The sequence below is a fragment of the Triturus cristatus genome, chromosome 2_1, assembly GCF_964204655.1.
Source record: "Triturus cristatus chromosome 2_1, aTriCri1.1, whole genome shotgun sequence".
Taxonomy (NCBI): domain Eukaryota; kingdom Metazoa; phylum Chordata; class Amphibia; order Caudata; family Salamandridae; genus Triturus; species Triturus cristatus.
The window spans coordinates 544,316,592-544,332,713 of record NC_140581.1 but is presented as its reverse complement, the minus strand read 5'-3'; positions in this window follow the sequence as shown (position 1 = coordinate 544,332,713).

Sequence of the window (16,122 nt, the reverse complement as noted above, 5' to 3'; positions counted from 1 at the left end):
CTCAGGATTCAAATGAACTTAATCTCCCAACTAAAAACGGACACAGGGCGTGTTTACACAGTGGTGAAGGGAGGGGACGGGGCCTGAGTTAACGTGTGCAAAAACGCCCTGTGGCCTGTTTTAAGAGGTAGTTTTAATCCCCATGCCCTATTATATACTAGGGGCTTACAGAGGAGGTCATGCTAATCACAGGGGGACCCCAACGCATAATGTTCCCTAGTGTATGTAGGTGTTTTCATTCACTGTATTCTAAGTGTCTTTTAACATAGCACTGGCTCTAGGACTGGTTAGTCAGACTCAGTTACCACCAGTATCCGTCTGAAAAAGTTGAGGGTACAGGATGATTTTGCAACAAGGCTTCTTTCTGCTCTTCTTTTTGTTCTTTCTGCACGTTATCCTTCTTCCTGCACTTATCTACGTATTTGAGGACTTCTGTTGCTTCTTTCTGCACTTCTTTTTTTTATTTCTGTGCATTTTTCTTCTTTCTTCACAACCTCTATCTCTGTAGGCATAGTTAGAAATTAGCATTTAAAAAACCTTTGAAATTCACAGAAAAAACCATAGGTTTCAGGCACGTTATAGTTAGGAATTAGCATTTTAAAAACCTCTGAAATTCTCCTCTCACCCTAATATAACCTTTGATACACACATTCAAAAATAGAAACTACAATGTTCAAAACAATGGACATACCAATACCAGTTACAACAACCTATTCAGTAATTCTAAGCTCCACATACACATCCACTCATTCACCAACAGTCCTATACAGTCACTCATACATGTACTCACTCATCATATGTACTCACACACCTATACATCCTGTTACACAACACCACTCATCCATAGAGTTACTCACACACATAGTCACTCATGCTAATAAAGAATCAAACATACATTTACTTGCATATACAGTTATACACACACCACCACACTTACTTCTACAGAAACTTACACATACTTAGTCTTTTAAACAATCACTTATAGAAACACATACTTATTCATACAGGAACTCTTTCAATCTCTCACTCTCACATATACTCACATATATACACCAATAGTCACATATACTAGTTTAAAACATATGTAGTTACTCATAAAGACACTATTGAGACAGTCATTCACTCACTAACACACCCATACACACACTCATCCACCCATACAGTCCTGCACACATGCTGTGTTCAACACATACAAACAGTGAGTCACTCATTCATGCACCTATGCACTACGTAATACCCCCCACCGAACCATGCAGACACTCAGACTGATACTCAAAAAACCAACGAATAACCTATATAGACACCCATGTAGCTACTCACCAACCCATGCAGCCACTTATACACAAAGTGAGAGACTGATTCAGATATTTACATATTTAGACATTACTCACTAAGCCATGTATTCACTATGATACACTTAATCAGTCAGTTACACAATCAATTTTTCAAAAACAAATCATCCATTTAGACACGTATATACCCATTTATTCTTCCATTGACCTTGAGATATACATATATAAAAAATATTTAATTCAGAAAAACACACATTCACTGGATGATGTCATCAGTGATGTCATCAGTGATGTCATTTGAGATGTCATCAGTGATGTCATGAGTGATGTCACTGACCATGTCATGAGTGATGTAATATGTGACGTCATCAGTAGTGCATTGCGGGCGCGCGAGTTATAGTTAGCTGAACTAACTATAACGGGGGAATTTCAATGGTTTTGTACAAGTGAAAAGTCCAGCTAACTATAACACCCCTGTAACCTATGGTTTTTTCAGTGAAAATATATATATATATATATATATATATATATATATATATATATATATATATATGTAGATAGTTATAGTTAGGACCTATTTTCCATAGGAAATCCGCAATATTCTATTTGGAATATCTTTTGCGCCGGTTGACGAATCCTCGGGAAATTCCCAAACTTTTGGCCAGCTCCGCTCCGCTCCTACCCTGAAAGTTTCGTGGTGATCCATCAAGCGGGAGCTGAGAAAAAAGGGGGGTTCCAAAACGCGTTTTCCCCATGCAATTTCCCATAGGATCTGTTGTCGCAGCTACAGCCCGAACCGCTGAACGGAATGACACCAAATTTGGCACTAAGGTAGTCCTCAGTTTGGACTCGTGCCTTTTGCATATATGGTGTGAATCTGTTCAGTAGTTCCTGAGAAAATTAAGGTAAAAAAGTTAGTGATATCTATGGCCGGGGAGGATACGCGGACCGTACCCGCACCATAAGCGCACCCTCCCCGAACCGAGTGCGCACCCTCCCGATTGCGCGCTGAATGCTAATTGGCTGTTGAGTGTCTCTCTACATTCGAAACCAGGAACTGTTGGCGGCCATTTTCTGCCTCGGTAGAAGCGAGGCTGAAGAAGCAAGGGGAATAAGTGTGTAAAACATATGAAAGGGGGCAGAGTGGAAATACTCTGACCCTCTAGAGGTGCTTAGGGGGTCCCAGAAGGACCCCCTGGGGCCCCCTTTTTTTAAAAAAAAAACGACGAAATGCGCGCACCGTGCGCACATCCTATCGCGTAGGGATCGAGAACGGTGCGCTTAGGGTGCGCGGATCCAAAAACATTGAAAAAAATATGTAAAATAAAGCTTTGCACTTATAGTTAAAAAAATATTTTGAAAAATATAAAAAATTATGTTTGAAAAACCCATTAAGTTCAAATAATATTTTTTAATTTTTAAAAGAATTAATTGAGAAAATACATTTAAAAATGGTGATAAAAAAGTATTTTAACAAAAATGTAATTAATGAAATGACACACTGAATTTGAAAAATATAGAACTCCAATCAAAATCATTAAACATGATATCTTCAGAGATAAGTTATAGATAGGAATTAGCATTAAAAAAACCTTTGAAATTCACTGAATAAACCATAGGTTTTAGGCCTGAAATAGCTAGAAATTAGCATTTAAAAAACCTTTAAAATTCACTGAAAAAACTATAGGTTTCATGCACGTTATAGTTAGGAATTGGCATTTAAAAAACCTTTGAAATTCACTGAAAAAACCAAAGGTTTCAGGGGCATTATAGTTAGGAATTGGCATTTAAAATACCTTAGAAATTCGCTGAATAAACCATAGGTTTCAGGGGCGTTATAGTTAGCTGGACATTTCCCTCATACAAAACCCTAGAAATTCCCCTGTTATAGTTAGTTCAGCTAACTATAACTCGCGCCCCCGCAATGCACTGCTGATGACGTCACATATTACATCACTCATGACATGGTCAGTGACATCACTGATGACATCTCAAATGACATCACTCATGACATCACTGATGACGTCATCCATGTGATAAAATAGTGCATCTTCTCACAGCCTAATATAACCTTTGATACACCGACTCAAAATTTCAGACTTCCATTCTCAAAGCCATAGATACTCCAATACCAATAACTACATACACACTCATTGACTCTTAGGTCTACACACACCTCCACTCACTCACCTGTAGAGTCACTCATACTTACAGTGACTCAGTACAGGACTATCATATGCATTTATATACCTATATAGACACTCAGACACCGCCAATCATCCATAGACATACTCACACACCTAGTCAGTCATGCAAATAATTATTCACACTCCCATTTACTCACCTATGCAGTTATACACACACAAGTTCACTTACTCATAAAAATAGTACCACATTCTTACGCTCTTATACAATCACTGATACAGGCACACACTCATCCATACAGCCACTCTCACAATCACACACTCTCACATATACCCACTTATATACTCTTACACACATATAAACTGCCTTTCACATATGTAGTTACTCACACATGTACCACTGAGATATACATTCAATCACTAACACACCTATACATACACTCACCCAACCATACAGTCCATCACAGATACACTCTTAAAAACATGCACCCAATGAATCACCCACTCACACATCTAGTCACAGAGTCACACACACCCTACCCACACAAACACTCAGGCACCCATACAGATACTCAGACAACCAATCAATAACCCATATAGACACTCATATAGCTATTCAAAAAACCATGCAGCCACTTATACACCAACACACAGACACATACAGACATTCACACAGTTTAGTCACTAGTCTGCAGTAAGATACATTTAATGACTCACTTATAGAGTCAGTTACGCACCTAGAAAGTCATCCATTCACACACTTGTACACCCACTTATTTTTCCACAGGCCTATATATATTAAACATAATAAAACTGTTCAGAAACACATACTCAATGGATGATGTCATCAGTGATGTCATCAGTGATGTCATTTGAGATGTCATCAGTGATGTCATCAGTGATGTCACTGACCATGTCGTGAGTGATATAATATGTGACGTCATCAGCAGTGCATTGCGGGGGCGCGAGTTATAGTTAGCTGAACTAACTATAACAGGGGAATTTCTAGGGTTTTGTACGAGGGAAATGTCCAGCTAACTATAACGCCCCTGAAACCTATGGTTTTTTCAGTGAATATATATATCACCATGCCCAGTGATCTTCTAACACCGAAGCAGACACACCAGAACATCGAGCATTTCAGGTTTTTAACACATTTCAACCAGGCACAGCAGGATGCAGATAGTTGCTTTTATTGATATGCTTGCACCATAACAAAACAGGACACCAACGTGTTTCAGCTTGCACCTTCAACTGGGCAACACATATCCCACCACCAAAGCGATTTAAAAACAGTCCTTTTACCATTGCACTGCTCCCACTGTGTGAGCTGAATTTCTACCTTCAATGCAAATTTAAGCGACGTTTTGGGAATAGGGCAATGATCACCAAGCACTTACAGGGTACAGGTAATTAGTTTGATTTTGGACATGGACATGGATCCACTGTGTATAGACATCGTAAACTTTGTTGGACTTGGCCCTTTTTTCAGGGTCATCCCAGAACTTTTTGCCTTCCTCCAGTATGTTTTCTGACCTGTCGTTGGTCATTTTCTGACTCTGGGCACTTTATCACAAATTAAATGCTAGTGGTGGGCTTGCAGTGCTGCTTGCGCCACCCACCAAAGTAGTCTTCCAAACCTATCTTAGGCATTTGCCACTGCTGGGCGTGCACATGCAGTTTACTGCTGCTGTGAAGTGACATGTAAAGTGGTTGCCACATCTGCAACTCCCCTTTTGCTACATATAAGTCACCCATAAGGTATGTCCTAGCTAGCCCTATGGGCAGGGTGCTGTGTAGGTAAATGTTAGCACATGTGCCTTAACTGTGTGGCATGTTGAGGAAATATGAATTTTGTGATCAGTTATGTCCCCTATCGTAGACCCCAACGGCTCCATGTACATGCTATAAGTACATGTATGTTCCCTCCTGCTTCAGTTTTGAAGACGCAAATATATGTGCGTCCACCGTCAACATGTCCTCTTTCAGATCCACCATGAATGGGTCAGATATTCCTTTTCTAAGTATGAAAGGCCACCGACTTTATGTGGTTTACTTTCCACATTTTACAGATTCAGGCGAGTAGGCCCGAATTCTGTCATCAAGCCTTTTCCTGCCTTCTGCCTCTGAAAGCTCCAGTCTGAGCCTGCATCTGTGACCATGAACTTTGTCTTACTCCCTGCGCGGCTAACGGTGCCTGATCCAGCCCGTCGCCTGCCAAAAACTGTATTTCACCTTCAAGATTATCTCCTCCGCCCCTCATCCGATGCATTCCTGTCTAGCAGTTTAGGTAAACATTCCTCCAGCTACCGTGCAAAGGGGCCAGGCCTCGCTGTCCTCATGCAAGTAATTCATAGCCCTGTTACCATGGAATATTCCTACCCCCTCGCATCTAGTGTAGACACTTAGACGCTTGTACACGCACTAACAGTCAGTATAGTCAGTATAGAATAAGATTCTATCCTAAGAGACCTCTCTTTTTGGATAACACAGTTCTTCAAACATAGGATATTAGATATGATTTGGGATTAGGTTGACATAACCCCAGACTTCTGTCTCCACATGTAGAGCTAAATGTCAAGTCCCCTTCTCCCTCTAGTTGCACGTCAATCACACGTCATGCGGCTGCGCGCGCATCTCTGCCAAATATTTCTGCTGACATTGCAGGATTCTCTTATGGATCCACCCACTTGTGACATCATGTATAATGACGTTTTCTAGTTACGCCTATTCTAGTTACGCATGCATATTTTATTTTGTCTTATCAGTTGTTACGCCTACTACATCTGTTTCACTGTAATGCCTTTTCTATAAAAATGATTACCTGTCAATAATATATGCCCTTCCTTCCTGAACTTTCGTGGTGATGGAATAGAACGCCTACAATTCGAATTGTATTCCTTTGTATAGGAATAAAGCCTTTTTTAAACCTCTAATACCACGGATTCTGCCTCTCATTTTACTGAGTTATTCTTAATAGACTTTACCGCATAAAAAATAGTACCGGTAACGAAATATTTACCACATAAATTGGCGCCCGAACAGGGACACTTTCTCATCTCACGCGCCGGCGGTGCGTTGCAGGCCCGGTCTCCTGCCACAGCTGAACGGACAAAAACGCGTATCTGCAGGATTTCCTGTATCTCCCTCCGGCCAAGCGGGGACGACTGAGGCTGCGATCAACACCCAGACGAGGCGGTGAGAAGTGCGAAGTATCCCGACCAGAGCCTAGCTGAGAGAGCAAGATCCGAGGTATACAGAGACCCGCTAGGTTCCGAAGTTCCGAGTCGAGTCGAGTCGAGTCCAGTCCGGTCCAGTTTCAGTTCCGTTCCGAGGCCTTCCGTTCCGAGCTACCCGGTGAGTACCATTACCGGGGAGGCATTTAACGTGCACATAGTCTGTGCCGGTCAAGACGGGTTTGGGTACACAAATCCGGTCTGCACTGTTTTAGCAGTGTATCTGTACTGTTTAGCAGTATATATAGTATGTTTTGCATATAAATAAATATAAATAAGTATTATCTAGTGTCAGTATTATGTCAGTAACTAGTTTTCTATTAGTTATCATTGTTCGTAAAACTGTTAAGTGTTAAATGTTTTGAAATACGTTCTATATACTGTGGTGTGAATGACTGTTCATTATTGTGTTTTTATAAAGTGTGTTCTAGTAATAAGGTCTAAAAATGCCGCTCTTCTCGAAACTAAGACAGATCAAAACTAGAAAAGGTGGACTCGAAGAAGCTGTTCCCATCCCACCAAGGGACACTCCAGGGTACTTTATGTATCATAAGCATGGCCTAGATGCCGTATTATTTCTTGATTTATGGGTGGACTACACCAAAGAATTACCAGAGAGTCAGAGATGGCCCGCAGCGGGGACCTGGGATGCAGATTGCATCATGCGAGTAGAAGAAGAATTATGGAAAAAGAAAGCCAGACAGTCACAGAAAGATGCCATTGAATTATGGCGTAAAGAATCATATAGACGTACAGAAAAAGCACTCAGACAGGAAGATAAGGGTAAGGAGAATTCAAATAAAGTCCGAGAAAATCTATTACTTGAGGAAGGTACCCGAGTAAAATCAGAACAAGTAGACAGACAAAGAAACGCCCTTATGAATGGTATGTATCCACTTCTGGCCGAAGGGTTACCTAAGGCTACTCCGGAAATACCAAAAGACTTGCCACCTCCATTGTTTCCGATAAAAGCACATCCCAAGGGGCATCCCAGAACCGCAGAAGATGTTTTCCTTTCCTCTTATTTAGATGACGCAGCTCCCGAGTATGCAAATACCGCACCACATAGACCGCTTGCCGATGATGCTCATCGCCAAGATCCTCCGTCTGTACCTCCACAACAACAAGCTCCGACACACATCCCGACAAACACATCTGTTTCTACAGCTTTTCCCGCAACGACGGTTGCTGTCTCACCTTCAACAAATCCTTTCACGTCCAGCACCCCAGACGGTGCTACAGGAGGTACGACAGACATTTTTTCTACGCCACCCAGAGGAAATAAATTTTCCCTTAGAGAATTAGCACACCAACGTACGCCCAAACTAGCAACTCCCGACATGCTCAAGGAACTTCTAGTAGATTGTAGATATGATCCTGTACCCGGTAAATGGGACGAAATGCTGCTGTCATCATTACGTATTCGACGAGCTGCAATATATTTAACGAAGCTACCAGGAATGGCTACACATTTAGAAAATATATATCACTTTGTCCAGTCAGGACGAGGTCCTGAAAGTATTAGCAGAGCCATGGAGTACCAGAAAGCGGAGGTACAGGGACAACTGTTACGTTTCCTCATAAACTGTGTAATCAGAAATCAAGATCGGCCTGGGGTAAATCCGGAAGAAATGCAAAAACTTGTCACTTGGGGCCAGAATATATCAGAAGGGAGACATGATAAACAGTTATGTATAGTAGCTATGTACCGAAAGATCCGCAAAGAAGTAGAACGAATACACGAAGAAAGATTAGAGATAGACGCCGCTGACCTAAACAGAGAGGAGGAGGAGCAAGAATCAGAGCAATTAGATACAATAGCTTATGTAGGTAAAGGAAGACCCCATAATAATATCAGAGGTTTTAACGACCAAATACGTCCAATACGTCCGGAATATAATAGACATCTTCCAAACCCTATGCTAAATACAAAATCCCCTGAACACTTATTCCAAGTCGCTGATAAATTACTCCGAGATCGAAGGGGATACCACGTGCTTGATTCCATGGACGAACAAGAATTAGCCAGGTCCGCAGTACAATGGGCTGACAGTCCCGGCGAATACAATGATGATGTACTTGCACACACGTTTCTGAATCTAGACCCATATGAACAGCGTTTAGCTAGTATATACATGATTCAACACCTCCTTATATTATATAAAAACCAACACTCCGATCCAGGACCCTTACCTGACATATTGACAGAACTGCTCACGAATATATGGAGAGGGTCAGGTACTGATTTGATTAAAGAAATTCTAGAATCCCGAAACCAATATTTAAATTTCATATGCCCAGAACACGTTCCAGTTCCCATCATGGGAAGAAAAATGTATCACATAGATAGACAGAACCCGTTACGCGAAGTACACCCAATTAGAGGTGCCGGTGATAATTTTACACGCGTGTTTGTGTACACGCCTATAACTAAACTGGAATTATTAGAAATGAAGAAAGTAGTACCCAGCCATGACAAGGACCCAGCAGGTTTCCACCGTGAGATAAAAGACATGTTACTCATGGGAGAGTATACCTACCCCGATATTATGAAAATATTAAAAGTCCTATTACCCGCCGGTGTTTATGAGAAACTCAAAGAAAAAGAATGGGAGGTGGGAGACCAAAAGATAGATTGGACAGCATTAGAAAACGAAGAAAAGGCCCGAGCTGCAGGAGCAGGGCTTGGGGAAAAGACTACAGCACTAGCAGGATTACTAATACAGGTACTGCCACGTTTATTAACTACGAAAAAGGAAGACTGGGGTGCAATCTCAGCCTGTAAACAAAAACCAGATGAAGACACTAGTGATTTCTATTCCCGATTTGAAAAATGTTTTAGTATAAATAGTGGCATAAAAGCCAGTAGTGAGTCATATCCACATCTGTTTGTGACAAAATTAGTTGAAAATTCTCTGCTACAAGTCAAGAATAGAGTATTGAAATTCGAAAGTACCTGGCAAGGTAATACCCCATCACAGATGCTACAGATGTTACAATATCACCACAATAGAATTAGAGAAGAACAAGAACACGAACAAAGACGTATGAAAGATACGAAAATGAAAATGCTTGTTGCACAGTCAGTTCCAGCCGATAGTCATCAAAAGGGTGATCCCGCAAGTCCTGCGAAAGGGACATGCAACTACTGTAAACAACCAGGTCATTATATACACGATTGTCCAGTCCTGAAACATAATATTGCCACAGGTAGAACGCATGAGAGACCACGTCCACCTAGACAGGATCAGAATAAACAACAAATACCTCAGAATGCACAACATAGGTTAGCTCCGCAACAATTAGCTCCGCAACAGGCAGCTCCACAACAGATCGTAGCACCACCACAAGCGCAGCCTATTGCTGCAACTCAAGCAACAACACAACAAATGTATCAGTATGCACAAACAGATTATCCCGATTATCAGCGATACTCATGAGATAGCCTAGAGAGGGAAGTTGGCTTACCCCTTATAGAGGTTCCTGTAGACCAAGAGGGACCTTATGTACATAGTGAACTATTAGGGGAAGACAGAAAGTTTTTACTTGATACAGGGGCCAGCAGAACAACTATAAGAGGCAGTGAAGTTCCAGGGGCACCCCTCTCAGGCTCACAGAATATTTCCCTTGGATTCTCAGGAAAACTGATAATAAATGACGTAACACAACATCTACCACTTACAGTCGGTCCATTAACACGTACTACAGATTTATTGCTTACTAAATAATGTCCAGAAAACTTGTTAGGTATAAAAACATTGAAAGCTCTAGGAGCCATAATATGTTGTTCTCCGGAAGGAGTACGACTATTTTTACGTGACTTTAAAGGTCACTACGTATCCAGAGACATGGATCACCGACTGCAGAATTTACCTACACATTTATGGGCACAAGGCCCCACTGATGTTGGTTGCATGAACATTACACCATATAGAGTCACACTAAAGACAGGAGTGGTACTACCACGAATGCGACAATACAAGTTACCACCAGATGCTGTAGTGGCTTTACTGCAAATAATTGACGAGCTCATTGCACAAGGAGTGGTTGTCGAAACTGACTCCAATGTATGTAATTCCCCGATAATTCCGATTCTTAAAAGAACGGATCCAAAAGCTCCGCCAGTATACCGATTAGTTATTGATCTGCGCGAATTAAATAAATGTATTGTACCACAATACGCTGTGGTCCCAGATATCTCTTCATTATTGACAGCCATTGACTCAGAAGCAACATTTTTCACTGTAATTGATCTCAAGAATGCTTTCTTTAGTGTCCCAATTGATCCAGAAAGTCAATATTTATTCGGTTTTAGTTTAAATGGACGAAGTTTTAAATTCACACGCGCACCTCAAGGATTTACAGAAAGCCCCAGCATCTATAGCCAAGCACTGAAACGAGAACTTGACAGTATCCACATGCCAGTTAACACTGCCTTGCTTCAATATGTCGATGATCGCCCGAAGCGAACCTGAATGTGAAAAAGCGTCACTGACGGTTTTAAAATTTCTGGCTGACAAGGGGCACAAGGTGTCCCCTTCCAAGCTGCAATTCTGTGTCCAGCGAGTTGTTTATCTTGGGCACTCGCTGTCCAAGGAGGGAAGGCAGCTTTCACCCGATCGCATCCAGTTAATTGCTAACATGCCACCACCCAAGACACAAAAGGAGGTGCGGGCTTTCATAGGCCTCACTTCATACTGTAGGCAGTGGATCCCTCAATATGCATTTCTAGCAAAACCACTCATCCAGTTGACAACACAGGAGGCAGCCACATCGACTGTCCTCCCTTGGACTCCAGAACATACACATGCCTTTGAAAGCTTAAAGAAAGCTTTATGCCAAGCACCTGTCCTAGCAACACCATGTTACAATAAACAGTTTACACTCTTTGTTACAGAACGCGAAGGTACTGCTTTGTCAGTACTCACTCAGGAACAAGCAGGATCACACAAACCATGTGCTTATTTCTCTAGTACATTAGATCCAGTAGCTCAGGCACTTCCAGCGTGCCTGAAATCAGTGGCAGCAACAGCTTTAGCAATCAGACAAAGCGATGCCATAGTGTTAGGACATCAATTGACGTTAAATCCTGCCACACTGTTACCAGTAGGCGGAACAGATCCATTGGCACATGATTGTGTCGAAGTCATTACTATCACAACAAAACCCAGACAAGACTTGACAGATATCCCTTTGACAGATCCAGACTTGACATTATATGTAGATGGGTCATGTATGAGAACAAGTACAGGAGAGTTAGTGGCCGCTTACGCAGTCACAACAGACACTGAAGTCATTGAAACAAATTGTATTAACACGTTGTCAGCTCAAGCAGCAGAGCTCACCGCTCTGACACAAGCCTGTATTCAAGCCACTAATAAAAAAGTTAACATATACACAGATTCACGTTATGCATTCGGAGTCGTCCATGATTTCGGCGTACTGTGGCGAGAGAGAGGTTATTTAACTTCTCACGGTGCCCACATCCAACACGGACCCCTCATTCAAGCCCTATTAGACGCGATTCATCTACCTACTGCAATATCGATTATGAAATGCAAAGCTCACACAAAAGTTACCGATATCATTTCTCAGGGTAATGACCTAGCTGACAGAACAGCTAAACAGACTGCTCAGAATCAGACTCTCACAACTGACATGACAAAGCAATCAGACAAAGCGATGCCATAGTGTTAGGACATCAATTGACAGTACAAGTACCACACGCAGTAGAGGTTCTCTTGAACCGCACACAAACACAACACTTGACTATAGCGAGACTCACCGGTTACGAATTAACATTGTTTCAGCCACACATAGAAATCAGACGTTGTAATACGTTAAATCCTGCCACACTGTTACCAGTAGGCGGAACAGATCCATTGGCACATGATTGTGTCGAAGTCATTACTATCACAACAAAACCCAGACAAGACTTGACAGATATCCCTTTGACAGATCCAGACTTGACATTATATGTAGATGGGTTATGTATGAGAACAAGTACAGGAGAGTTAGTGGCCGCTTACGCAGTCACAACAGACACTGAAGTCATTGAAACAAATTGTATTAACACGTTGTCAGCTCAAGCAGCAGAGCTCACCGCTCTGACACAAGCCTGTATTCAAGCCACTAATAAAAAAGTTAACATATACACAGATTCACGTTATGCATTCGGAGTCGTCCATGATTTCGGCGTACTGTGGCGAGAGAGAGGTTATTTAACTTCTCACGGTGCCCACATCCAACACGGACCCCTCATTCAAGCCCTATTAGACGCGATTCATCTACCTACTGCAATATCGATTATGAAATGCAAAGCTCACACAAAAGTTACCGATATCATTTCTCAGGGTAATGACCTAGCTGACAGAACAGCTAAACAGACTGCTCAGAACCAGACTCTCACAACTGACATGACAAAGACAATAGTCCTGACACCAACACATTGCATGACAGTTAAGGATCCCGCCCTTGATGTAATTGACATACAGACACATGCTACACCAGAAGAAATAAAGAAATGGACTGAATTAGGAGGGATCCAAACAGATCAAGGATGGATGACGAAGGAAAAATCTATATGGTTTCTTCCCGACTCAATGGTCCAAGTCATCATTAACACAATACATAGTCCAGCGCACCTAGGAGAAAAAGCTATGCTGGACAGCATTCAACACATTTGGTTCAACAAACACTTGCGAGCCGCAGCGAAACAAAAAGTTCGTACCTGTATGATATGTTGTCAGTTTAATCCAGGTAAAAGCATCCCCGTACAACAGGGTGGATTCCAAACTCCCGATCATGCTTTTGAAGTCCTCCAGATGGATTATATCCAGATGGAACGATGTCGAGGATTCAAATATGTTCTCGTAGTTGTCTGTGCTCTTTCCCGTTGGACAGAAGCATACCCGGTTTCAGATTACACTGCCCCGACTACTGCCAAACAGTTAGTTCGAGAATTCTTCCCACGGTACGGTTTACCACGTGTTGTCTACTCAGATAACGCCCAGCCGTTCTCATCCGAACTAATGAAACACGTTTCCCTTCTATTAGGCTACCAGTGGAAATTCCACTGTGTCCGACATCCCGAGGCGGCAGGTCTCGTGGAACGTCATAATCAAACTCTGAAAATTAGATTGGCCAAAATATGTAGAGAGAAAGGAGTCGATTGGATAGTAGCCTTACCAGTTGCGCTCTTTTACATGAGAATGGTAGCACATTCTCGAACAGGGCTCTCCCCGTATGAGGTGATCTTCGGTAGACCACCAAATATGTGGGGGACACCTATACCTCGTAAAATCACTGATGTTGACTGTAATATGCTGACAGATTACCTGGCTTCCTTGATGTCTGCACTACAATCTTGTCGTTCACAGGTATCCGCAGCTTTTCCCGACAATACTGAGGTGAAGCCCCATGACGTGGTTCCTGGTGACCTGGTTTTGGTCAGGAATTTCGACCGGAAGACCCAACTGGATCCTAGGTGGAAGTCACCGAAGTTGGTTCTACTCACCACAAGGACAGCTGTGAAAATCGAGGGAAGGAAAGGGTGGTTGCACTCGAGTCATATCAAGAAATTTTATGGACTACCATCCAGCGTAGAGACTCAACCCTGTATTCCCTCACAGACAGACTCAAAGCTCCCCTTGGCTGAATTAACAAAACAAGAACTGTATAAACTAAAATTGAGGTCTAGTAAGTCAGACAATTTGATTGTTTAAGTCCTCTCCAAGGTGAATCGGTTGAATTTGTCTCTGACATGTATCCTCTAGACCGGAATAGAGAAAGAAATAATCAAATGCTGCTCAAGAAGCATGCGTATTGTAAATCATTTCGTAGTCACTGCACAGTAACATTATTAATTTTGTTTTTTCTAAGTCTTCTGATCATCATTGTCAGCATCCTATTGCACATGTATTACCCTATTCCTAAGCGTGCTTATAATATAACTGCAGAACATTCTTTTAGTGAATTACCTCCACATGAATTGTCTTATAGATTTGCGCTGCGCAATAACACTTTCATTAGTATGCTACATCATTCCCATCAAACCAGCAATGCCACAAATTGTTGGATATGTGGCCGACTCCCTCCCTATCAGAACTATAAGGGAGTTTTGCCCCTCTTTCCCTATCCGTTCACACACAATGGCTCCTGTGGAGCATGGTTTAGTTTGATTAATTCCCTAGATTCAAATTCCGCAGTTTATCAAGACAACTGGGTATGGGGAAACCTGAACTTAGTTTTGCTTAAAGTCTGCTACCCTAACAAGGAGGGACTTCCCAAAAGAACAGGAACTGATCTAGAAAATGAAGTATATGGATTAGGTAATTTTACACTTAACCTCATGATTTTGAACGTTGAATCTGAAGCTACACCAATCTTGCCCGCCATGTCAGTATTCCCAGTAAAAGGGGAATTATGTATAAGAAAGAATGGTTCCATACACATGGGCCATAGTAAATGCACCACTGTAATAAAATTCAGTGATCAAGGCAAGTCCACATTTAGAGCTTCCCGTCATTCTTACTTTATATGTGGCCAGACCGCATATATACGTCTACCTTTAGATTGGGATGGTACCTGTTACATAGCATTCCTTCTACCACCTGTTTTCCTAGCCCCTCCTGATTATCACAGAAATACCCATTTAGTACACAATAGACAGCAGAGAGATCTCCCAATTGTTGATTACACTGAAACAGCATGGGAAAAATACACAGATTTCAATAAAGGTTTCTTTCCCTATATAGGTACAGTCACTAATAGTAAGCTGATACGTAGACTAACCAGAACCCTTGAAGCAGTAGTGAACGAAACTATTTCCGCCTTAGGCAATTTAACAGAAGAGCAGTCTGCTATGCGGATTGTTGTGCTTCAAAATCGTCTTGTCCTTGACGTCATCCTGGCCGATAGGGGCGGAGCTTGTAGGGTCATCGGATCAAGTTGTTGCATTTTCATACCAGAAAATTCGCCGTCAGTATATAAAGCCATAACCCGCCTTCATAAGATTGTAAGCCAGATACACCAGAATCCAGGCACCTGGACTTGGTCCGGTTGGTTCTGGGGCGTGTTGTCAACCTGGGGATGGAGAATGCTCTCCTTCCTAGGTATTGGCTTTCTCATACTATTCAGTTGCTGCTTATGTCTACAATGTGGGCCAGCGATTTGTGGTCTGTGTGCCACCTCGTGTATCCCACATCCAAGTTTTCGTTCGAGATCCCGGAAGAAGAAAGAAGAGCAAATGATGCTATATGAACAGATCGATGGATTGATGAAGATCGATATCTCCTAAGGGTCCGAAGGGGACAAGGAGGGAATGAGGAAATATGAATTTTGTGATCAGTTATGTCCCCTATCGTAGACCCCAACGGCTCCATGTACATGCTATAAGTACATGTATGTTCCCTCCTGCTTCAGTTTTGAAGACGCAAATATATGTGCGTC